Here is a 27456-nt window from a genome sequence, read left to right as displayed (position 1 = left end):
TAACTGCCATGTTACAGGCTGTGGTGGGGGGTGTATTAAGAATTGTTTCCACTATGTGCTGAATCCGGCCACTTACCTCAATTATACTAATAGCATATGTTCTAACATATCCAATTAGAATCACAAATGACATCTCTGCCGATAAAAGCTCACCATTGTGATGTCAGGGCTTCCAGGTTTCTGCCCCGCAAGTCCATCTATGCAAGTGCAGAATGAAGCAACGGCACCAGGGGTTATTGTATTGTACGTAAGAAGTGCCCATCAAGCCAATCCAACTTTTAGGAGGTGCTTCAGGAAGCATGGGGTGACATTTCTTCAGATTACCTCACCAAATTAACAGTTGGAATGTCAACTGTCTGCAATACTGTAATTGCTGCAAAAGAAAAAAAAATCTGTGACAAAAGCAAAGTTTGAAGGACAAAATTATTATTTCGAATAAAAATCATCATTTCTAACCTTGTCAATGTCTTGAGTATATGTTCTCTTAATTTTGCACCTGCCTTTGACACTATGGATCACCCTCTCTTCCTCTGCACACTCCAAAACATTGGCCTCTTTGGCACCTCACCACTTTCCATCTTTCAAGTCGGTGTCCCTCAGGGTTCCATCTTTGGCCCTCTATGGTCAGAAGACGATTGTGGCCTATCCTTCATCCTGATCACTGCTTCCCATGCTAGAGTTCTGGAGTTTGCCTGTGCTGCACCCCTTCAGTGGAATGCATTCCCTCGCTCCATTAGACTCTCCCCGACCTTGCAAAGCTTCAAACGGGCACTGAAAACTCACCTGTTCATCAAAGCATACCCTTCCACTGCATAAACCAGCTGGTTCTCCGACCCCTTGCCTGTTTACATCCTGCTATCTAACCACCACCCAATTGCTTGCACCTCTTGTAATCTGTCTGTCTCCCCTTCCTACTAGATTGTAAGATCCTCTGAGTAGGGCCCTCTTCCCTCCTGTTGTCAAAGCCCACTTCTCTTCACATGTCACTCACAGCTCTCCTATACTCCAACACTCAGTGACCATCTTCGTCTGCATACTCACCTCCATTATTGGCCTCAAGCCTCTAGTTGTATGTTGATTGAGTCCTCACTACTTACATTTAAGCTGTAATGTGTATTGATCTGTGGCGCTCTTTATTTGTACTGTATTTTTGTTATTTATTCAATGTTATGCCAAGTTTTGTCTTCCTGTATTGTTCCTTTGTACGGCGCTGCGAAACACTTGTGGTGCCTTATAAATAAAATTATAATAATAATAATAATAATAATAATAATAATAATAATAATAATAATGCTATTCCCCCGGATAAGCTGACTTTCAATTTACTATGTATAAATAAAGAAATGGACAACCCCAGCCATTACTATTTCTATTAATAGTATTTCTGTAAAGAAAAATTATTATATATTTTTTTTCTGTGATAATATCACTAATAGCACATGCTATTGCCTTTTATTCCTGTGCCCATTCAACCTCTTTATTGGAAACAATGATAATACAATTCTTGGCATTTGTATTTGACAGCCTAATACTCTATAAGGGGTACTGTACCTTATTTATCTAAGGAAGGTGTGAGTTTGGAAGTGTGTGGATCAGATCCAACAGCAAAATTACACCAGGCACCAGCATAAATCCCCAGGGGAACAAAGATAGCAGCTGGTTAAGAGAACTGAAGGCTAGATGACAGGATGGAAAATCTAAATTATAATATTGTAACAGGACATTAAATCATGCCTTGATATTGCAAATCTAATAGTGTTTTATTTCTTTATCGACACCTAATTTTTGTCTATATTCATAATTACTAAGCTCAGTCACTTAAGTAAGACAATAGGTTACCTGAAATGTTGAGTAAATGATCTAAAAATTAAATATTGTTTTAAGGGTTTCACCTAAGATGACCTTTAAGATGCATAAATAAAACAAACTAATGCAACAAAAGAATTGCGGGTGCGAATAGATCAAACAGAAACATACACAGATGTTCTATGCATCTGCAGACCTTGTGTGCCAATATTTGACAGAAGCATGGCAAAGATTAAAAAAAAAAAATTGCAATGTGTACACTGTAGGTAGTCCGCTGGGACAGTGGTTTGCATTGTTGGTTTGCAGGCTGGGGTTAAAGGTTAAGTTCTGACCAAGGTCCTCACTTTGTGGCATTTCTGTTATCTGCATGATTTGAGGGGTTTCTTACATGTGCATAGTTTAAAAATGTGATATTAGACAAACATGGTTCATTGTGGATATCTATCAACATTTTCAGAAAGATAAATTGGGATAAATGCATATGAAAATAGGACGTGGCCAAGTGACCATGGTTGTGCATCATGTTGGGGGGGGGGGGGGTCATGGCCTCACATCATGCTCCCATTGCTCATCATGCTGGGAGAATGCCCAGCACTTTCCAGACTTCTGGCCTACCCACAGCCTTTCTCTGTAGTGTGTGTGAGATCTATTCATCAATGCCCTGCTATGCAGGGGAGCAGGTAAGGCAAGGGGCCCTCCCAACATTCTTCACCGAAGGGGAACTGTGGTCCATGATAATTGCAAATGGGAGTAAATCCATAATATCAGGTAACTCTGGAATTTCCAAGCTACAAAGATAGCAAACCATCATAAAGCAGGACCTTTTATCATATTGGGTAAAGATATTGTAGCCTAAAAGTGTGAGTGTACAGTATTTGAAGGTAGGGGCCTTTTGTAAAGTATAGTTAGGTTGCTTGAGGCTAAGAGGAGTTTGCAAAGATTGAATGTAGTGATGAATCTGAAGAAACGTGAAAAAATATGTGAAGAAGAAGATAGTTGTCCATCAGGGTCAAAGACATCCCAAATAACAATAATCCTTTCAGCTCTAACTTTTAAAGAGTTCCTTATCCAATATAGGGGGGTTATGGTTACCCCAAAGAGGAATATGAATAGTGAAATACTGATCACTTTGAAGAAGTTTGTTACCAGCTATCTAGACCTTGTACGTATTCCATAGATATTAGATTGACATACTTTTGGAATTTTGCTTTTAGGAGTACTGTATATACTGTAGCAAGCCTGTTGGAGAGTATGGGGGAAATGATGCATCTTCTAAAAAGGTATTAGTAAAATTATCCAAATAAAGAATGCAATCTAGAATATACCTAAAAAGAGCTGCCTTGGAAAATGCCAAATTATTGTTGTTTGTGTATGCACTTGTTGTATGCGGCCTCGGCAAACAGATTGTTCAACGGGTGCAAGAAAGCAACCTTGCGGATGGGGCAGAGAGGGGTTTGGTGTGCTGGGCTGCCCCATTACAATATGGGAATGCCCAGCATGCCCGCCTACTTCCCCCAGAGCAGACACGCATCTGTAAGGTTGCTCTGAGGCACCCTTACACAAGCATGAGCCTTGGCCATCATTCAATGGTCAGCGACCATCGAATGATGGGGGGGATTCCCACCAGGCTGTGAATGGATGTGACAGTGTAACATCCATTTGCATGCCCTGCGTGCGAATTTGCCTTGCGAATGGGTGGCGGCCAGCCACCATTCGCAAGGCGGGGTTTGGTGGACTTGCAAGGCTGCAAATAACCCATAAGAACATATTCGATGTTTGCCATTATGCCATATAAATTTGAAGAATACTTGAAAGCAAAATAGCCTGTCTGTTCTTACAGTTAATTCAAAATTGGCAACATTTCAAGCAAATAGGCTGGGGAAATTTGGGGAAAACAACAGACTTCACCATTGCCACCTTATTAAATATGGAATGTTTAAGATCCACTTAAGAATTTATTTGAGTCTAAATTTTAACTAGGGGAGTGCACCGGGCATTTTTCGCATTTGGTGTTTGTTTTGGATCTGGATCTCCCATCGTGTTTTGGATATGGATTGGTTTTGGCAAAACCACCCTTTTGTGTTGTGATTTTGGTTTTGGATCTGTATTTCTTTGGGAAAAAAAAACATAAAAACAGTTAAAATCACAAAATGTGGGTGTTTTTTTTTTGTTCCTACGCTATTACTAACCGCAATGGCATTAATTTTGACTAATTTACAGTCTATTCTGTTCACCTCACACCTCACACCTCACAATGGGCCTTATTTTGGTTCATTCTTTCTGACAAAATCCTTCTTAGATTGGCAAAACCATGTGCACTGCAGGTGGGGCAGGTGTTACTTGTGCAGAGAGAATTAGATTTGGGTGGGGTTTTACTTCAAAGTGAGATCTATATTGCAGTGTAAAAATAAAGCAGTCAGTATTTTCCCTGCACAGAAACAAAATTACTCACCCAAATCTAATTCTCTCTGCACATGTTACATCTGCCCCCCCCCCCTGCAGTGCACATGGTTTTGTCCATCTAAGAAGGATTATGTCAGAAAGAATGAACCAAAATAAGGCCCAATATTATTTTGAGGCCAATAGGCTGCACCAAAGTAGCTGGATGACTATGCAAAGTGACACAAGTGGGTGGCACAAACACCTGGCACATCTAGGAGTGGCACTGCAATGGCAGGCAGTATGGCAATTTTAAAAACTAGGCCCCAAAGAGCACATAATGTTAAAAAAAGAGGTGCAAGATGGAATGGCCCTTGGATCCTCCCACCCACCCTTATGTTGTATAGTAAACATGCACACTTTAACAAACTGATTATTTCACTGACAGGGTCTGCCACACGACTGTGGCTGAAATTATTGTTTTGTTTGGGACCCCACCAATAAAGAAAGCAATTAATCTCTCCCTGTACAAACTGACTCTACAGAGGCAAGATGCCATCCTCATTCTTCGATTCCTCACCCCCTTCAGTGTGTACATCCTCATCCTCACAGATTATCAATTTGTCCCCGGTGGACTCCACAATCACAGATCCCTGTGTAGTCTCAGGAGACAATTGCTGGTCTTCGTGAAAGAATTGATAATTCATTTTGATGAACAAAATGTTCTCCACATTTTGTGGACGCAACCCCTTTGCCGCTCGTTAACCAGGTTCCCGGCTGCATTAAAAACTCTTTCAGAGTACACACTGAAGGGGGAACAACTCAGGTAGAATAGAGACAGTTTGTAGAGGGGCTTCCAAATTGCCTCTTTTAACTGCCAGTACAGATACGGACTGTCTGACATGCCTACTTGGATGCTGTCACAAATATAATCCTCCACCATTTTTTCAATGGTGACAGCATCGTATGCAGTGGCAGTAGACATGTCAGCAATTTTTGGCAGGTCCTTCAGTCCGGATCAGATGTCCAAACTCGCTCCTGCCTGTCAGTGGGTTGGTTAGAAAATATGAGTTGTTTCTTTGCAGCCACAGTTGTGGAAGAAAATGAAGGAGGGGCTGTTGCCATATCCCGTTCTGCTTCAGATGACAATCTACTGACCAACATCTCTTTGCTTCTCTGTGAACTTGTGTCCACCGGAAACAAAGACACAACATAGGCTTCAAACTGAGGATCGAGCATGTAGTGGTCTGATATTAACAGACTGACCACCATTGAATCCTCGCAAAGCAAATCAAGGGCTTCATCCACAAGAGCTACGTACTTAACTCAATTGCTATTTTTTAGCTCCTTCTTCACTTTCTCCAGATGCTTCTGAAACTCCTTTCCCGGCGATGGGGTTATTCCAACTGCTCCACGTCAGTCGAAAAACCTGCATTACCACCTTGCAGAGTCTTTTTTCCTTTCATCCCAGCTGCTTGGCTTAAAAACTCCATGGTACTTATCATTTAATAAAAATCACATGGATTCAGTTTTTCTCATTACGGACATATAATACCTATCAACCATCCGTTAACTACATACCATTTATTTAAAAATGTGCTCCCCGCCTGTTTCATTGACATACCATCTACCAACATGAGTGGGTAAGAGCATTATTGGACCTTTCATTTCACCTAAATTAAACTTATATGAACATTTAATCTGCTATATTGTGATAATCAGAGTACCAGTTGTGTGATTAAATTGAGCCAACATACTATTGGTTTTATATATATATTTTTAAATGTTTCATTAATTGTTGTTTTTTAATAAAATACCACTGTGTTAAAAATTCAGCGCGCTCTCAGAATTATTCTGTATAATTACTACTACTTTGTTTATTTTTAAGGATTTGCTAAATCCTTGGTGGGAGATAAAGAAAGAGAAAAGGGGGTGGTAGCAGCGCTAGAAATTAAAAAATGGTAAATTGGATGATCTTTACACAAAATATTTTGCTGAAGTAAAAACAATGACATAGACATGTACATACATAATAAAAACAATAGCATAAAATATGCAGTAGATAAATGCCCAATTCTACACTATAGTAGTTAGGAGAGTCCGTTCCTATTAGGCCCAGAAGGGAAAATGGAAGATAGTATATTTACCGCTCCACACATAGTAATAGGAATGTCCTGATGTCCACGTGGTCGGCCCAAGTTGGCACAAATAACCGAAATCCCCTGGAAGGGTCTAGGACAGTTGATAATTTCCTCAGGTACCTGAGTGTTAAAAAGCGGGGTGGTGTGGTAAAGTTGCGGACTTCAATATCCCAATAAGATGGTAAAAACAAACGATTTTCCTGGGCTGGTCCGGACTGCAATCCAAAGTGGTGATGGTGGAAGAAGGGGCAACAGCACTACTGACGCGTTTCGCCGCTACAGCAGCTTTATCAAAGGTATAGTGCTGTTGAGACTTAGCAGGATATATATATATATATATATATATATATATATATATATATATATACCATGTACAATAAGTTCACATGACCAATCAATCAAGTTTAGATCATCCAATTAGTGAAATAAAAAAACAAATAATAATCAGGCATGATAGGAGGCAGACCGAAGTATACATGCACAATAATAAGGCATTATCAAATTACCAAAATAAACTCAGAATAAACAAAAACATTTATTGAGACTAGAAGTGTGGAAGTATATTTACTTCCGGGTTGTCGGCAACAGCCGATTTTCATTGGTGATGGTGGTTCAGTGACCTGGCTCTGTTTCCTGATTGGCGTCAGCATAGGCACATGATCGCGTCTCTGACCTGAAGACTACATTTCCCATGGGGCCAGGTTATCGGGAACAGTCGATTTCCATTGGTAACTATGGCTCAATACCCGGCTCTGTGTCCTGATTGGCTAGCGTCGGCACATGATCGCGCCTCTGACCGGAAGACTACATTTCCCATGTGGCCAGAGACGCGCATAACATGACTTCCACTCCTCTGATGGTCTATGGGGAGACACCTTTCTGTCACTATGGATGCTGCATATCATGGGCGTGGTTATAGCCCTCTATGTATTGGCTGTTTTCTTGTTGTGGTTTAATCCCGGTTCATGATTGGACTAAACCCGGTCACATGGCTTGTTGCATCAGATTAATCATGTTTTTTTAAAATATGTCAATTTGAAATAGCGTTTCCACAAGTATATGTAAATATAAGGCTATTCTTGTAACGTGTAATTCCTAGATTTAGACAAATGTCAGTATCGGCAAAAAATAGAAAAATAAAAATATTAATAAAGAATGTCAATACCAAAGTGTGTTTCTCTTATGTTACATGGAGACTATAATACCCATAATACCTCAGTCGGGTTATATTCAATCTTATATACATGCTGGTGGATATTTTTATAGATATATAACTATATAACTTAGGTTGGCATAAATACAGATTAATGAGCTGCAGACAAATTTTCATTTTTGTTGCTATGTGGTCTGTAAGTTACGTGGTCTGTAAGTTACCCCAGCTTCTTACCGCATACGGACGGAGTTGGCGATCCGTATGGAAGGCGGGGTTTCGCACGCACGGTCCTGGCCGCATAATCGGCTCCGGCCGCACCGATCAGAATAAGGGCCTATGTGTGGTTATGCGGTTTATTATGACACTCGAGGTTGTAAAAAAGAATCGACAAAGAAGGATAAATTAGAAGTGAGGGAGTTGATGCCCGAAATAATAGGTCTACCGGGGGGTGTTGTGAGGGATTTGTGAATTTTGGAAAGGTGATAATAAATGGGTACTACTGGGTGTTCAGGATACAAAAATTTGAATTCCTCCTTGGATATGGCCCCGTTTATGACAGCTTGATCTAAAAGATGAAGCAATTCTGCCTGGAACAACATTGTAGGATCTTTTGTCAGCTTAGTGTAAAATTGGGGGTTATTAAGTTGCCTCATGGCCTCTGTAATATAATCTTCCCTATTTTGTATTACGAGGCCGCCACCTTTGTCGGCCTCTTTTATAAGGATATTATTGTCAGCAACAAGGTCCTTGAGAGCTTTCTTTTCTTTCTGTGTTAGGTTTGACCTATGTTTCTTTTTGGGGGCATCAAATTAAATTTTTAAGCACAAGGTTTTAAAATCGGCTAGTGTAGTTTTGTAAAAACTTTCTATATTAGGCCCTTTGCTTTGATTGGGAAGAATTCTGATTTTAGTTTGAAGTCTTTTCTGGATATGTTGAACAATTTTATTGGGGAATGCATTTCCATTTGCTCAGTGTTCTCACTTTGGAGTTCTTCTAGTATGTCTATTAAAGGTAAATCTTCAGAGTTAAGCTCGATCTTGGGAGATGGTGGGAGATGCCTTAATTGATTTAGCTTCATTAATGATTATAGAAATACATTACACCTGATTATATTTTATTTTATGCTTCCGCAACAGCCTGATGGGGGAATGACCTGACAAGCTGGTAGTGTCTAAACTAACTTCACAAGTTCAAAGGGTTAGAGAACCTTGCATAACATGGAAATCATTCTCCACTGTGCTTGAGTCCCCCCTCCTCTGCCTATGTCATAGGTGGCTGTGAAGGCTTGAATAACCTTTTGCTGCTCCTCCATCCTCTGCAGCATAGAGGGTAGAGTTCTACCACATCAATACCTCATGTTTAAGTGGATTGCAGGGCAGGTTCAGGAGGGTTTACTGGTGCTTCAGTCTTTGGCAGGCAGCCGCAGAATGGTGAAAGTGTCCTGCAAAGTGTCACTGCATGAATCTCCTGCTCGCTCCTGTCACTTTCAGGAAATGCTTCACCACCAAATTTATTGTGGACATGCTAGACTTTGCCCAGATGTAATGCCCACACAATATTGGTGGCGTTGTCAGATACCACAGATCACCTGGAGAGTCTAAGTGGTGTAAGCCATTTTGCGATGGTTTCCCTTAGTTTCTCTAAGAGGTTCTCGGCATTATGCCTCTTAGTGAAACAGGTGATACACAGTGTAGCCTGACTTGGAACAAGCTGGCATTTTTTTGTAGATGCTGCTACTGGTACCGCTGTTGCTGCAGAAGGTGATGCAGCTACCCAGTGGGCGGTCAGAGTCATATAGTCCTTAGTTTGCCCTGTACCGCTTGTCAGTGGGTACAACTGTTTTTTTCATGACACTGAGGACACTTTTTTTTTCAGACATCTATGTACATCCTGGGTATCACCTGCCTAGTGAAGTGGAATCTAGATGGACAACAACTGTCTCACTCGGTGCCTGATTTAAACAAAACACATCAGCATCCTCCTCATCAACTTCCTTAGCACCAGCTACACCCATATCTTCATCCTGGTGTACTTCAACAGTGACATCTTCAATTTGAATATCAGAAACTGCACTGTGGGTGCTCCTTCCAGCACTTGCAGAGAGCGTGCAAATGGTGGAAGGAGCCAACTCTTCCCGTCCAGTGTTGGCAAGGTCAGGCATCACAACCGTTGATATACTTGGACCCTTGGGGATCTGTGATACCATCTTAGAATGCACAGTTTTTTGCTGTGCATTTACCAGCTTATTTTTTTTTTTTCATTTTGCAACCAGGAGAGGAGCACTTCCATTGTCAGGTGAAGCTGAACCACTAGTCATGAACATAGGCCAAGGCCTTAGATTTTCCTTGCCACTCAGTATAAATGCAGAGGCGTAACTATTAATTGGAAATGTTGTCGCCCACCATAAAATAAAGCCCCCCTTAAAATAAATCCCGCCGCCCGCCTCCTCTAACATCCTCAAAAAGTGTCTACTGTAAGGGGTCGGCCATTTTGTGAGGGTCATTTTCATTAACAGAAGCCTTTCAAGAGGAAAGCCAGGACCGCAGACAAGACACAAGTAGATCTGCGGGTCTCAGCGGCGGCAGCGAACAGAGGGGCATGGTTGGTCCCGGGCTCCAGTAGCAGTGCAGCGCATGATAGCCCCGCAGACCCTGAGTGCCCACATTTAATCAGTGCCTCCCCGTGACCGCGGGGTCTGCAGGGCTATTGTTACTCCACTGTGTAAATGGCATATTGGCAAGTTTACGTTTCTCCTCATATGATTTAATTTAATTTTTTGGGGTCATTTTACTGAACTTTGGCTTTTTGTCTATTGACATGTACTCTATGATATTGGACATTGACCTTGGCATATGACATTTATGGCATTTCATTGTCTATGTCATGACAAGTGGCAGCAGCTTCAGCACAAGGAGGAAGTGGGTCTTGATCTTTCCCTATTTTATCCTCCAAGTTTTTGTTGTCCATTTTTTTTGTAGTGTAGAGAGTGTAACCAACACACAACATGCTCCCCTGCTGTAATTATTCTGTGTGTCACAGACAGTATAACCAATACACACAGGGCACCACATAATTGTGTGTGGCAGAAAGTTTATCTAATATACACAACAGGCAGCCCCGGGCCGTAATGTGTCCTCTCTCTACCCCTCTCCAGGACTGGAGTGAAATGGCAGGATGATGACATTTTGCCTCGTTCCAGCTTCCGAGTTTGGGTGAGAAGACTCAAACATACTCAGATCTGTGCTCAGATCACAGAGTCTTGTAGCTTTCGCTTTTCAAAAATCTGAATGTGCTAGTCCCTAATTTTAACAATTACAGGAGTAAAATTAATAGTGCATAGTTGTAAAAGATGGGATTGAATATATATTTTCCCAAATATTTAAATGTATATGTAATAATTGTAAACATACAGGCCCTTATTCAGATCTGATTGCAGTACAAACTTGTTCTCAAAATGGGTAAAACCATGTGCACTGTAGGTGGGGTAGAAGTAACATGTGCAGAGAGAGTTAAATTGGGTGGGGTGTGTTGAAACTGAAATCTAAATTGCAGTGTAAAAATAATGCAGCCAGTATTTTCCCTGCACAGAAACAAAATAACTCGCACAAATCTAACTCTCTATAAATGTTACATCTGCCCCACCTTCAGTGCACATGGTTTTGCCCATTTTGAGAACAAATTTGTATCTGAATAAGGGCCATACTGTACTGCAAACATAGAAAACCCTTGACAAAGAAGTTGCAGAGCCTCGATAAGCATTGGAGAAGGGTTAGAAGATTCAGTGCCGTACAGCGCCAAACACGGGCAGCCCGCAACCGCACTTCCAGTCACGAGAAGAACAAGCCGACCAGGATGGAGAAGACACGGAGAGCCATCAGTAACATCAAGGCAAAGGGCAAGAGACTAGGTAAGAGTAGGGACAAGTAGACAGTCTCCCCTCGCAGCAAGCCACCCTGCTGGGACACCTCCGCTCAGTGGCAAACGCAGGATTTTCAGAAGGGGGTTTCCAGAGGGGTGGAGCAAAGCACGGAGATGGACACTTAGGTGACCCAGTATATGCCGGGTCAGTTAAAGTATTATAGATAGACCAAATACATATATATATATATAAATAATAATAATAATAATAACAAAAAAAAAATATATATATATATACATACATACATACATACATACATACATACATACATACATACATACATACAGGGGCGTCAACAGCAGTGTAGACCCCTGGGCATAGCAATGTATTGAGGCCCCTACCGATAATCCAGCAGTAGGGGTGGGGGAAGCTTTGATGTCCTGCGGGTGGTAGGGGGTATTATATCAACCACTCAGCATGTAGGGCCTGGATCAGTAATTTCCACTAATTACCCCTTTACTGCACAGATGGTGGGAGATGAGTTGGGAGAAGGGGGCATTGTTCTGAATGAAGGGGCCCTGATACATAACTTCCAGGGTGGTAGAGGATGTTTAATACGCAGAGGAGGGGTGTATAGTGGAGAGGGCTTATTATTCATAATTTTCTGGTGGGAGGACAGCTTGCTTGACTGCAGATATCTCCAGTTCCCAGAAATAGATTTCTTAGATTTTAATGGAATTAAAACTAGAGAATCCCACCTACCAACTGATATTGGGGACTAGAGGATCAGAATTCAGGAGGCAGAGCAATCTGCCCACGAGTATATAATACTACATACCAGGTGTGTGGAGCTGGAGCAGTAACCAGCTGCCGGAAAGCTGATATCTCTGGTTCTGGGAACAGCAGAGACAAGCTACTAGTCTCCCTCAAAGGGGGAGAGTCCCAGCTTTTGGAATATAACCTCAGAAAAACTCTAAGTCAGACAGAACCTGAAATATCTGACTGGGAATAACAATTAACAGGCTTGGATGGGGACCACTGCTTTGAAGTCAGATATCTCCAGTTCCCAAGGGCCGATTTTTACAATTCTTGTACCCATGGAAAGAGGGGACCCTCAGCTTTCAGATGAAGGCCCATAGACTCCTGGGGGGGTTTCCGGGTACTCAGAAACCCCCCCTGCGTGCGCTACTGCCGCTAGCTACCAAACTGGACTGATGGTACTCCCCACATCGCTCAATGAAGAGCTGTAAACAGTGTTGACCACATGGCCAAAAAACTGCATGCTATAACCAGACAGCATTTTATACATTTTATTTTCACTTTCATTTTATTTATATTTATTTTTTATTCTTATTCCCTCATATGTTTATTTTTTTATTTTTATATTATCTCCTTTTTTATGTACACTTTATTTTTTTTATTTTTTGCTCATTCATATTTTCATTTTTCTCTATTTATTTTGTATTTTATTATTCTTATGAGACACAATAACGGCAAAAACACTTGATCCATAATTTACAAGCGCTTGATATACACCATCCTACCAGCATCTAAAAAATTGAACAGCTACAATAAGCGCAACCAATACTCTTTCTTCTTACCATATAGAAAACCCAGCTGTGGAAGCAAGGGGAAGCAGCAATGATGCATTAGTATTAATTTGATACAGTGTGAAGGAATTTAATTTCTAAATGATATCAAAGATAGTGGGAGTTGACACTGGGATTGGAAAAGAGGAGGTGCATATACTGTAGCCCTATTTTTAATATCTGAGAAAATCCTTGCTCAACACAGGGCAGTAGCAAGTAGTTCAAAGTCAAAAGTAACTCGACAATGGGCATCCTACCTTGTGCCACTTTGTTACAAAAAAGTTGCAATGGGTGTGTTACAGCACCCCTGTACAGTAGCACCCCCTCCCACAATGCCCAAATCATTCTCCAGTGTGTATTCACAGATAATTGCAATGTAATATTTGCTACAGCACCTCTGTACAGCAGCGCCCCTCTTCCGCAGTGCCCAAATCATTCTCCAGTATGTCTTCACAGTTTATTGATATTTAATATTTGCTATAGCACCCCTGTACCAGCAGCACACCTTTCCGACAGTGCCCGAATCATTCTCCAGTGTGTCTTCATAGTTAATTGCTAAATAATATTTGTTACAGCACACCTGTACAGCAGCACTCCTTTACAGCTCACGGGAGAGCCCCTTAATTAAAATTGGCAAACACACAGGGCACATCAACAATACAGGAGTACACAGGTACACTGGAACCCCTTTAATTATTTAACATTTAAATTAATTGCAGCAAACATACAGAGCAGTGCCCCTTAATTAAATGGAGCAAACAAACAGGGCACAGCATCAATACAGGAGCACACAGGGACACTGGAATCCCTTTAATTATATTAAATAAATTAAATGGAACAAACACACAGTGCAGAACCACTTCATTAAATGGAGCGAATACAGGGCAGAGCACCCTTATAGCACATGGGAGAACTCCTGCATTTATTTTGAGCACACAGTGCAGTGCCCTTTTACAGCACAGGACAATGGCAACCCCCTCTTTTTGAAAGGGCACCCAGCGATGATACATAATAATTACAGGGGCTGCCTGTTGTGTAATGGGTACACTATGTTTGTCACACCATAATTAGAGGTGCTGTCTGGTGCGCATTGAGTACGCTAACAGCTGTGACAAACAATAATTACAGAGGTGCCCTGTGTGTATTGGGTACAGTCTGGAGCAGAGCTTCGGGCATGGAAATATCACAGGGTGCCGTAGCCATGCCCCGCAATCTCTGTCGGATCTCCCCCCGCCCAGCTGGCCCGCCGATTTCTGTGTCCTCACTCCTGCGCTGCCTGGCCGTGGCTCACAATATCAGTTCTGTGAACCATGGGCAGGCGGCACAGAAGTCAGGACACAAATTCAAGTCTTCTACTAGACCGCGAGCCAATAGGCGCTTGCAGTCCAGCAGCCAAACAGGAACAGCACTGGTGGCTGCTGGACTGCAAGCGCCTATTGACTAGCGGTCCAGTGGGAGACTGAAAATAGTGGCGGACAGTCGGGTAACGCACCGCTCTCTCTGCCCGGCTAAGGCAAACTAAGGGGAAAACTACTATGGGGGCAACTACTATGGGGGACACCTACTAAGGGAGAAACTACTAAGGGGGAAACTAATATGGGGGGCAGCAACTAATTGGGAAACTCAGGGCCGGTGCTAGGCACCGGAGCACCCCAGGTGGGGAGGGCGCCCTGGCGCTCATTCACTTAGTTGCTCCAGGGGGGGCCACACAGTGATGTGGCGGGGATGTTCCGGGGGGGGGGAGGCTTGCCTTGTGATGCAGCGCTGCCCGCTGTGACTCTTCCCAGGGAGGGGACGGGGGGTGTCCGGTGCTGTAATGTTCCAGTGGGGGGCTTGGCAGGTGATGCGGTTGCCGTGACGTGACGCAACGCTCCCCAGGAAGGGAGCGGCTTCCTGGGTGATGTGGCCCGGGGGGGGGGGGGCAGCTCCAAACTGCCACCCTCCAGTGGCCGGTGCCCAAGGCAAATGCCTAAGGCTGCCTAGTGGTGGCGCCGGCCCTGGGGAAACTACTAGGGGGACAACTACTATGTAGGGGACAACTACTAAGGGGGAAACTACTATGGGGGACAACTAATATGGGGGAAACTACTCATATGGGGGAAACTACAATGGAGGACAACTTTGTTAAGGGGGAAACTACTATGGGGGACAATTACTAAGGGGGAAAATACTATGGGGGACAATTACTATGGGGGACAACCAGGGGCGGGCTGGGCCGGGGGGCAGAGTGCCACATGCCCCCCGGGCCGGTATGTAGTGGCTGGGGCTGGGCCGGCTGTGTGCATTGCCTTGCTGCCGCAGTCGTCTCCTGGTCCGGCTGCTGCACACAGGCCTTTTTGAATGGCGACGGCCTCTCCAAAAATGGCCGCCGCCATGGAGGAGTCAGACACTAGAGGTTCTTCTGTACCTCTAGTGTCTGTCAGAGGATGACAGCGCGGCCAGCGGTACCCGGAAGTGCGGCTTCGGGTAGCGCTGGCGCGCTGTTTAAAAGTAACCCCTAGGCAACGAGCATTTACCCAGGCCAGGGCTGCAGAGAGGGGTCAGCAGCAGCGTGCAGCACTGTCACCAGCGGCAGCGACAGTGCCCCCGTCCGGCAGCAGCGCGCTGCATACCAAACTATAGGAGGCACACCCCGCACCCGCCCAGCAGCAGCACGCTGCCGCCTGCTAGGAGTGGAGCACTATAGTTCCGGCAGAAGTGGCAGGGCCCCTTCCCGACAGCAGCACCAACCACCTGGCCGGCCAGCTTCTTGTGAGCCTGGAGCTGATAGAAGCATCAGCAGCACCAGGTCAGCACTTAGACAGCCAGTGGTTAGCTGATCTGATTGTGATCAATATTTCCTTGCACCACGCGGAGGGGGGAGGGGGGGCGACTTGTGGTATATATGTATTCAGCCAGTATGTATGTCGATCATGTACTGTATTTATGGATTGATGGATGTGGGAATCAGTGTATGTATGGACGAATATACAGTGTGTATGTACTGTTTTTATTTTTGTATGGATGTATGTGGAAGGCAGTGTATGTAGGTATTTATGTATAGATGTATGAGGAAGGCAGTGTGTGTAATGGGCATTGCGGTGTTGGCATTATGTGTAATGGGCATTGTTTATTTGGCATTACGGTGTGTGGCATTATGTGTAATGGGCATTGTTTATTTGGCATTGCGGTGTGTGTGGCATTATGTTTAATGGGCATTATGGTGTTGGCTTTATGTGGAATGGGCATTACGGTGTGTGGCATTATGTTGTGTAATGGGCATTACAGTGTAAAATTTTGCAGCGCGCCTATGGCGCGCGCTGTCCCTGTTTCGGGTGTGTGTGGGGGGAATTATTGTTTAATCCTTGCTGCATACTAGAGGGTAGGGTGGGGAAACGATGGTGGTGGGCCACTTGCTTGTGTTGCCCCCCAGGCTGAAATTTGCCAGCCAGCCCCTGGGGACAACTACTAAGGGGAAACTACTAAAGGGGAAACTACTAAAGGGGAAACTAATATGAGGGACAACTACTATGGGGACAGCTACTAAGGAGGAAACTACTATGGGGACAGTAACTATTGGGGAAACTACTATGGGGACAACTACCATGTGGAAATTGTTTTTATCTGTTTTTCAAATTGATTATCAATATTTTTAAATTGATTTGAAGCCAAATTCAGCAAAAAGACTGGAGGATGGTGTCAAAACAAAAAAATAGAACCAAAAAAAGGGGTCCATGCAGATCCCTACAAAATACAAGTACTGTAAATTTGAGCAAATTATAAAACAAGTGACTTTAAAAAGAATTTCCCCAATTTAAGGAGCACCACAGGCAACTGCCAGTCAAACACGATCTATCCTACAAAGAACTGTCAAAATGCGCTTTGATGAAAATTCCTGCTGTGTAATTAGAAACTGACATCTATGCCTTATGCTGGTTATACTGGGAAAACAGACAAAAGTGATCATTCAGACAAATTGGTTAAAGTATTTTAATTTAATCAATTTATGCAAATGAATGTTTTAGTCAATTTTCCAGTTATGGGGTGCAAAAGGTTTATTGTAATTTGTTCCCAGATATTATTAGATTTTTATTCCAACCAGATATATTGTAAAGATACTGTACTTTTAGAGTGTGTTTATCCAGCTTTAGACACCAGAACAATATTATTCCAAACAGCCAACTAATTGACTGGTTGAAATACAAATGCAAGCCAGTGAAATTAAAATTGATTAAAATAATTTATAATTCATACATAACCATAATAATGACAAAAACTACACAATAAATTTAAAATACATATAATTAGGGACTACATGAAAATTGAATGTTCATTTGTTTAGAACATAAAAGAAACATACCAAAAGGGGTGAAGACTCACCCTTCGGAGGTCATAATGGTCAGTTCGCTCCCCTGTGCATTTGCTCATGGGAGTGATGTTTTGCAAAAAAATGTATAAGCATTTATGCGTATTTTCTGGCTCTGTATGCAAACAGATGCGGTGACTTGTATAGTTGCCAGCCCGTTCGCACTGAGCAGTACGGCCAGGGGGCGTGGAGTGGTGGGCACGGGACATGCCCATGGGAATGCCCAACGTTCCCATGGTAATTCGGCCATGATGTGGCTGCTGGTGGCAGGCAGCTGATGTCACTGCATGTCAGCTGCCTGCCCTGTTCATGTTCCAGATCGCCGCAAATCTGAGTCAGCGGAGTCACCCTGATTTCTGCCCAGCATGCAAAGCTGCGAATGGATGTTTATGCCAAACATTTGCAGCTTTGCAAGTCAACCAGAATGACCTCCTTTATTCCAACATGTCTATAGCTGTAGAAAAGGTAAGATCGATGACATCACCACCACAGCAATTTCTTTAATCGCCTACTGGTTCTTTAGGATGAGCACCCTGACACTGGGGGGACTTATTGACACATAGGGCGGTATTCAATGAGCCTGATTCGCCATGTTTTTATGGCGAATTTGTGCTGTTTGGCGAATTTTTGACTAAAACGGTGAATCACCCTATTCAATGACCACATGGCGAATACATTTGAAGGTTTTTTTCGCCATGATTCACCGAGTAGCAATCGCTATCTTTGGAATGTGAACTTTTGAAATAAAGTGTTTTGTTTTTTACATTTGGTGTAAAAAAAACAAGAATTTTATTCTGAGGAGGGGCATGCTACTTTTATTCATGTGCTGTAAGCACATGAATATATATTTAATTTTAAAAAATTATTATTATTATTTTTTTTTTTACACAGCAGCCAGCAGGGGGCGCCGGAGCCGAGCCGCTCATTACATATTCATATATTCACTGCACCCGATCATTACGATCGGCTATAGTGAATATAGGTCCCCTGCTAGCACCCCCGGGGGGCAGCATGTGCTGCCTGGCACCCGGGGAGCCCACCTAACCCCCACAAACGTTCTGGGGCAGGCAGAGAGACTTCCATCTCTCTGCCTGCCACCGTCCTCAGGCTCCCTGCGGCATTCGCCGCAGGAGCTCATATTCGCCAGTCAGGGGCAGCGAGCCCCTGACACGTTGAATACCGGAGCCCGCCGGCTCCGGAACGTGGCGAATGTGCAGCGAATCCTAAAAAGGATTCGCTGCACCTCGCAGGTATTCTCATTGAATACCGCCCATAGAGTTGAACTCCTTTTGATATGATCCAGTGGGCCTCAGTCTTTAGATGAATCCCCTGCCTGATTGTGACTATCACATCTGTTAGAGCTCTATCTTATCTCACTTTGTTTTACTGTGAATTACTGCCCAATCATTTTCCCACATGTCCACATGTGTCTATAGTAGGGCCCCTTCCTGTCATCTGAGGTGGTGGGACGCAGAACTGGAGGTCCATCCGGACTGTGCTACCACCTCCACGTGAGGTGTGGGTCGGATGCATCCAATCACACTCTGTTACTCTACTGTAACTTAGGAAACTATTAAAACTTCGAGTGTGGAGATACAGGGGATATTATATTTTAATCAATTTCAAATTGATTGGCTTGCATTTGTATTGCTCCTAGCATTATTGGGAGTCAGTGGTCCCAAATTGACACCGGTTGCAGTGGTACTATACCCCTCAGTGCTTAAGTTTGGTTTTCTTTGTTTTGGCTGAAATTATAAACTGGTAATGTGTGGGACCAAACAATAATCAAGCTGTTTGCTCCCACACACTGATAAAATCCCAAAATGAGTTGGGAAAAATCAAACCTGTTTGATTCTTCCCAACTAATTGTTCTGATGTGGGTGGCACTTTCCCCCCCCATTGATTGGTTGCATTCTCATGATTAGGAGAACCCTGTCAGCACCATCAGTAGTCCATCATTGCTGGGCTGCTCTTGATATGCAGGCATTGGCAGCTGTAGAATACAGAAGGACCAAAGCTGCTGCCCCTCCCCCATCCCCCCCACACACACACATATACACACACACAATCTAATGCTGACACCCATGATAACTGCCCCTACTCTCACTTAATTACCACATCCAGCATATATTACCCTTATTTTGTAACTGTTCATGACTTTGGCTATACCTAGTAACTTGTTTCTACCCTGATACTGCATTTGATGATTCATGGTTCTACTTTGGCATTCCATGTGACCTGTTCTGCCTTCTTCCTGGTACTTCACCATATATCTGGTCCTGATCTGGTTTGTCAACTATGCTCTGTACATTTCACAATGCACAAAGTACTTCCTATTCTACTTCAGTGTAATCCAGTACCTGGTTGCACCCCATAGCCCTTCACTGACAAAGTCTTTAGTTAGTGCCTGATTAACCTATAGGCTGATATAAAATGCATCTCGTGCGCGCGCGTCCCATTTCGCAGAGCAGATGGCGGCTGGCAATTCTGCCGCCATCCCCTGCAAAGACAACGCCGGCTCCATCTGTACCTGTGTATTAGCCAAGGGCACCTGCTACAGTCTGACACAGCCTTCACAGTTCATAACAATTGCAGTAATGCCACTGGAGTGTTTGCACCCAAAGCCTTTCACTGACAAAGTGTTCTTAGCAGTGTCCTAACTAGACATTTTGGTGCCCTGTGCTAGAAAGGGAATTGACATGAAGAAGTCTGCATGGCTGGGCAGACATTAAACTAGTATGTGATGGGTTCAGCTGGACTAGCGCTGCAGGTGCTATACAGAGAAATCTCCCTGCGATGATTGACAGGTTCTCCATCTCTCTCACAGTGGGCGGCAGCACAGCGTGGGATAACTTTCTCCCCTCACAGTGGCACGTGGATACACTCTCAGGGGGCCAGATGTATTCAGCTTCAAAAGTTATAAAATGGAGAGTGATAAACAACCAGCCAATCAGCTCCTACCTGACAATTTTCAAACACAGTCTGTGACATGGCAGGTAGGAGCTGATTGGCTGGGGGTTTATCACTCTCCATTTTATCACTTTTGAAGCTTAGTATATCTGGCCCAGGGTGCACTGTCGACTCACACACAAAAAGGGCGCGCTGACAGATTAACTGACTCAGTGAGCGGGGGGAGGGGGGGCAATCAGCGACCACCTATACTAGGGGACAGGAGGCGCAGTGGGACAAAATAGCCTATGGGGCTAATGTTGCCGCTGCTTCTCGGGACAAGTGCCGAGTGCACCCTTCTAACAGCATTAGGTAGAGCACTTCTACACAATTCACCAAGTAGAGCAGATTCACCAAGTAGAGGGATGTCAGGAGATACAATAGATAACCTCCAAGGACTCCCTAAAGATTATCAATCTGACCAACCACATACTTAATGATGACCAAATTTCCCTACTCAATAAAGACCTCAGTTTCTCCCCCTCAAAATCCTTAGATCGCTTTGAATGTGAGAAGGATCTCAACTTATATGTTAGGAAATTACTCTTGAAATTTTTTTTTAAGAAAAGACAAGATATCTTTGCCAATCCATCTGATACTCCCATTCAAAATCCTTGGGAGAGAGATCCCTCCCGACCCTGTATTAAACAGCTCTTTGACACTCAAGACATGACAATATTGGAAATTTTGGATGAACTCTCTGATCCAGATATAACCAATATGACAACAACTGACTTGCCAACTGACCCCAATACTTGCCACTCGAGTCTTAAGAGGAAATCCACCTTCTCGCCAGATTTTTCCATATGCCCACCAGTGAAGGTTTATCTGGAACTAGTGAGTAGGGACCTCGACAGATTGAAAGTGACAAAAAACGACATCACTTTGAAGATAACCTCAATATTCAGGAGAGGAAAGCATTGAAAGAGACACAAGGGTGGAAGGACCCAATTATAAAAGGGAGGTAATGTGGTACTGTGGGCCACGGACAAGTACCGCAAGGAATTGGCATGACAGTTGGGTGATAAGGCTTGTTACAGGCGACTCACCTTTAATCCAACCACTGAATATCTAGAAGTCTATCAAAGACTAATAAACCAAGCCTACAGGGAGGGCATCCTAACTAAAACTCAATATCAATTTTTGACTGTGAAGGATGTGAAGATCCCCACCCTATACCTACTGTCCAAAGTCCAAAAAAATGAGGAGAACCCACCGGGCAGGCCAATTGTGTCCGGGATGGGGGGTCTAACAGAAACGGCCTCGCAATTTGTGGACCAACATCTTAGAAAATTTGTTCCGACCCTGCCCTCCTATGTCTGGGATACCATGGATGTTCTAAACAAAATACAGGGTATCACACTTAACCAAGACACCTGGCTAATAACGTGTGACGTCGAGAGCCTCTATACCAGTATTATACATTCTTACGGTATACAGGCTACCAAGTACTTTTTAAGTATGGATCGCGAAACACCATTAAGCGACTTCATCATCAAACTACTATGGTTTGTCCTGTCAAAAAACTACTTTGTTTGTGAAGACCAGTACTACCTCCAGGTGCAGGGGACTGCGATGGGGAGCACTTGTGCCCCCACATATGCTAACCTGTACCTGGGGTGGTGGGAGCGTGAGCAGGCCTTCACTGATAACAACTAAATATATATACCCAGCATATCGTACTATGGCTGCGGTATATAGATGACCTGCTAATTGTGTGGGAAGGTGATATCAGCCTATTTTTAGAATTCATCAACATACTGAACAACAATGATTTGAACCTTAGGCTCACCTTCCACACAAGCCAGAAGGAGGTGGAATATCTTGACTTGCGGATCATTGTGGAACCAGATGGCACCATAAGCACAGATATTTTCAGAAAGAGCACTGCCACGAATTCGCTACTACACAACATCAGCGCACATTTCCCGCCTGTGATCAAATGGTTACCAAAAGGCGAATATTTAAGAACAAAGCGCAACTGCTCCACACCAAATATCTATGAAGAGAGAGCCAACCAACTGGATGTGAGACTGAAGAATCGGGGCTACAGCAATAGATCTATACGGAGAGCTAGAAAAGAGGTCTGCAAGTATGAAAGAGAGGAACACCTGGTCCCCAAAAACAAGAAAACAGACGAACCAGAGAAGGTGCGATTTATTGGCACATTCTGTCAAGAATGGCGTCAAATACAAAATGTACTTAACAGACATATGAACATCTTAAAAACTGACAAAAATTGGAAGAGATCCTTGGTGACAGAATTGACATCAGCTGGAGGAGGAGTAACAACCTCAGAGATATGCTGGTCCACAGTCATTTCAATAAAGACAATAAAGTCAAAATAAACAAAAAAGGCTCATACAAATGTGGAACATGCAGAATCTGTCCACACATGGTCCCCAAAGAAACTTTCACTGACATGTACAACAAAACATGGAAGATTGAGCATTACATCAACTGTGAGACCGCTGAGGTCATTTATAACCTTGAGTGCCCATGCGGCAAACAGTACATCGGCAAGACCCGAAGACCCCTGAAGAAAAGGATTGCTGAGCACCATCTCAGCATCCGTAATGCAGACAAGGACAGGCAAAAATGTAAAAGTTTAACACCAGTAGCCCGACACTTCCTTCGATACCATGGAAGTAATCCACAAGGATTAAAAGTTTTTGGTATGAGGAAAGTGGAAATGGGAATAAGAAGGGGAAACTGGGACCAAGAACTGCTCAAACAAGAGACTAGATTAATATTTCTCATGGGTACCGTTTCTCCTCGAGGATTAAACGAGGAGAACAATTACACAGTTTTCATCTAATATTCCCACATGTTAAAAACTAAACCCTCTCCTTCTTCCCTCCTTGGATATCATGAGGGACAATGCCTTTCAAATAACCCACAGGTGAATCCAACCTTTTATCATTCTCTAGGGAGATGTATCCTGACCATTGGACATCACTCACCATAAACTATCACGGAAAGACCTCCTCTCACCTCACTGTTATCACAGAGTTAATAATTTTGTATATTTTTCATTTTATCACGTGTGTTGCACCATTTCCCATACTATCATTATAACCACGTTAGTCTAACATCAATATATGTTAGATGATTTTTTATAATAATTATAAACTCACAGGACTTTTTCTGCTATACATAGCACTCACCAGATGCATCACAATTTATGCCAAATATCATCCACTTTTGACACTATAACCACGGCACAATATCATCACCGGGAAATCCCCATACTCCCATTTAGTTATTCATTTATTCCTAGTTCATGTTAAACAGCTATTTTGACATCTTCACATTACATTATATATAAAAAGGAAAGGTACATTGTTGCCACATGAGAACATACAATCGTTATGTAGAAATTGCCAATATTATAAATAACTTAAATCTCTGGTACATACCATCAATCCAGGGAAACATCCAAACCAATCAGCATCATAAATCATCATAGTTTTAATTTAATACGTTATACTTGTATTTTATAGTAAGATAGGCATGTCCCTATCTTTTTCCCTCTTTTCCTCTTTATCTGCACTCATTCTCATATATATATTTTGTTATGTACATATTTTTTGTTCTCTTTCTCCTTGAATACTTACTCATCTCCTTATAAATAAATGTCCAAAATCGGACAAACATTGTTGCCATATGAGAATATGCAATTGTTATGTAGAAATTACCAGTATCATAATAACTCAAAGCTCTGGTACGTACCATCAATCCAGGGAAACACCAAACCAATCAGCACCATAAATCATTACAATTTAATTTAATACGTTTATATTTGTATTTTTATAGTAAGACCTCTGATGAAAACTGCTCACATGCAGTTGAAACGGCTGTCAGGTCGGCAGCTGTCTCTTTGTGCAATGATGTAATTGCAATAAACCCTTTTTTTCTTCACCTACTACCGTGTGCCGGCTCCAATCCTTTCTGCGAGGGGGTAAGTGCTTTTTATAGTAAGATCTGCATGTCCCCTTTTTTTCGCCCTCTTTTCCTCCTTATCTGCACTCATTCTCATATATATGTATAATTTATATATATTTTTTGTTTTCTTTCTACTTGAATTCTTACTCATCTCATTATAAAGAAATGTCCAAAATCAGACAAATACTTATATTTAGCCATTTTTCGCATCATAAAACAGCAAATACCGTGAAAGTATAAGTACCTCCTGGATTCACTTAAAGATTCTTTTAAAATAATATTTTTATCTCAGAAATGTAGTAATGAATAGACATGTCAGCGTGATAGAGGCTAATTAATCAGCATATGTCTACCTGACGCCTGAATAATAGCCAATAAAGTTGCGGAGTGACAAAAAACAAAGAATGACGCCCACAAAACTCATGAATATTGATGAGCCATAATGGTATAAAAAATGGCCCCCAGCAGCCTGTCAGGTTGGTCCTGACGAAGCGTGTTTGCGAAGCATACGCAGGCCACTGTACCCACAGGGTGTGTATCCCCCCCTTCCCCATGAATGCATTTTAGCAGTACATACTGCCAGATATTGTATACTGAATTGAAAACTGTGCTCACATATCCTGCCTCCAAATACCGCAAAAAACACTTTCTAAAATCCTGACAAATTGTTCTCCTTACTAAAAACCTTGACAAGGGATAAACAAATAAATAAGGGACGGTTGCAGCCGGCATTATACCCTTTATCTGTCAAACGTCTGCTATCACCTTATAGTAAAATATATACTGGGAAGGCGAGTGCGGTGGGGAATCGCTGTGTGAGGATCAAAGTATCCTTTTTAAACACATTGTATTTTCCTGTCATTTGTGTATTGTATGTCAATATTTCGCAACGTTTTTATTCTAGTATCTAATAAAGGTTTCATTTTATTTCAATTTTCCTCTTATGTGTACCACCCAGTGACATTCCATCCTTTTCTTCTTTAAATTACACTACATTTTATGCTATGCAGAGTCACTGTTACACTAGGCAGAGAACCCGTCACTCCAGACAGGGCCCCAGTTATGAGTTACGCCAGGTAGAGCTCCCAGCTACATGTTACACCTGCCAGAGGAGTCCAATGTTACATGTCACAACAGGTAGAGTCCCATTACTTCAGATAGAGAAGGAGAGAGAGAGAGAGAGAGAGGGAGGGAGGGAGGGGTGAGGGGGAACGAGTATTACCTGTCTACAGCAACTCCATAGGACTATAGATAGGGGCAGGCACTTCTCGACATTAAGCCTCACCACCTTAATACCTGCGAATCACAGGACATGTGCGGCTGCGGCATAATGGGGTGTGTGTGGGGATTTTATGTAGTGGAGCTGTTTAAGGCACTACTCGCATACAGCTATTTACAGCCTTGGTTCTTATACAGCCCTTTTGTCTGATACATTCACAGTAGTGCTTGCAGCCAACAGCCTTTCATTGACATAGTCTATTCTTGTTTTCTTCTTCTTTGTGGCTGCCGGCAGCCCTCAGCCCTTCACAGTCTTCCACATCAGTGTTTAGCAGCACCCTACAGCCCTGTACTGACATGACTTAGTGCTTCTGGTGCCTAAACCATGAGGGATGTACTTGTATCAATTCCAAAATATGCAAGATTCAGTGTCAGGAAGATGAGGACTTGTTGCAATTAGAAATCCAAGTATTGCAGGAAGATCCGAGCCTGGTCTTGGAAATCTTCATTTGGGTAAAGTTTTCTAAAAAACTAACCCGTACATCTCTATCCTATACAAGATGGCTTTTTTTGTCATTCATTTCTATGAGTTTAGTCAAAGAAATAGAACAAATAACATTCAACAAGTAGCAATCAAAACAATGTCCTCTTACACTGATTTTAATAGAGTAAATACATTTAAAAATAATATAAAAATCATTTACTTCCATTCTCTTTGGCTAAAAAAAATTTAAGAAATGAAACCCCTGACTATTCATAAATACTGGTGGTAAAAAAAAAAAGAAAAATGCTAAAAATGTGTTAGATTTCACAGCTGCTTTAAGTTAGTTGTTGCAGTTCACTGGCATTAAACAGTCTTAATGCATAAATACAGATAAATAATAAAAAATGTCAAACTTTTGTTAATGTCCATCTTCAGCATGTTGACCTTTTGTCAAAGTTGACCTATTGACTTGACCTAGACACTGTCTATCCTATGATCCATAGGGCCAGATGTATCAAGCCTCAAAAGTGATAACATGGAGAGTGATAAACAGCCAGCCAATCAGCTCCTGCCTGATATTTTTCAAACACAGTCTGTGACATGGCAGGAAGGAGCTGATTGGCTGGCTGTTTATCACTCTCTAATTTATCACTTTTGAAGCTTGATACATCTGGCCCATACCGACATACTTCATGATGTGGTACCCCAGAAATTGGGGGTGCCACCTTTTTCCCGTGCCCCTGGAAAACATTGGTGGTCGGTGCTGCCCTATTTAAAAATGGTGACCTGATTTTGCAGCTGCTTTAAGTTAGTTGTTGCAGTTCACTGGCATTAAACAGCCTTAATGCCTAAAAACCGATAAATAATAAAAAGTGATTATATTGTTTTTTTAGATCACCTTTGAATAATCATATATGAAAAAGTGTAGTACAAATTAAAAGCCTTATGTACACCAAAAATAAAGTAGATCTGCAGAATGGGGCAGGTGTATGGATATCACAATAATGTGCTAGTTTAGGGGACATATTCAATTAGTTTTCCACAACTAATCAATTCACCAGGAGCTATTCAATTGATCTTGATGCTAACACTCTTTGGGGATTATGCTTTGAGTGCCTCAGTGTAGATTATGGGGTAGATTTATTAAGATCGGTGAAGTGATAAAGTGTCTGGTTTTTATCACAGGCCAATCAGCTCCTGCCTGTCATGTTTCAAACCAAGCCTGTAACTTCCCAGGTAGGATCTGATTGACCAGTGATAAAAACCAGACACGTTGGGGGAAATTTACCAATATGAAAAACCTAGTTTTTCGTATTGGTATTTTCCCTACGACTGCATACGACTGTTTAAGTCGTATGCAAAGTCGTGTTCCGGAGGATCAGTTACAAAGCAGTCAGATACGACTGCTTTGTAACCCTCCGATGGTGTAACAATTCGTATTAGCGGCCATATATACGGCCGCTAATACGAATTATTTCTAGCAGTCTGCACGGATCAGTCAGATCCGTGCAGGCTGCAAGGTGTAAAAAAAAATAGGAAAATAAATAAATTTAAAAAAAAAACGGCGTGGGGTCCCCCCCACAGCCGT

Source organism: Crinia signifera, chromosome 19, assembly GCF_055691185.1.
Source record: "Crinia signifera chromosome 19, ASM5569118v1, whole genome shotgun sequence".
Taxonomy (NCBI): domain Eukaryota; kingdom Metazoa; phylum Chordata; class Amphibia; order Anura; family Myobatrachidae; genus Crinia; species Crinia signifera.
This window is presented reverse-complemented; position numbering follows the sequence as displayed.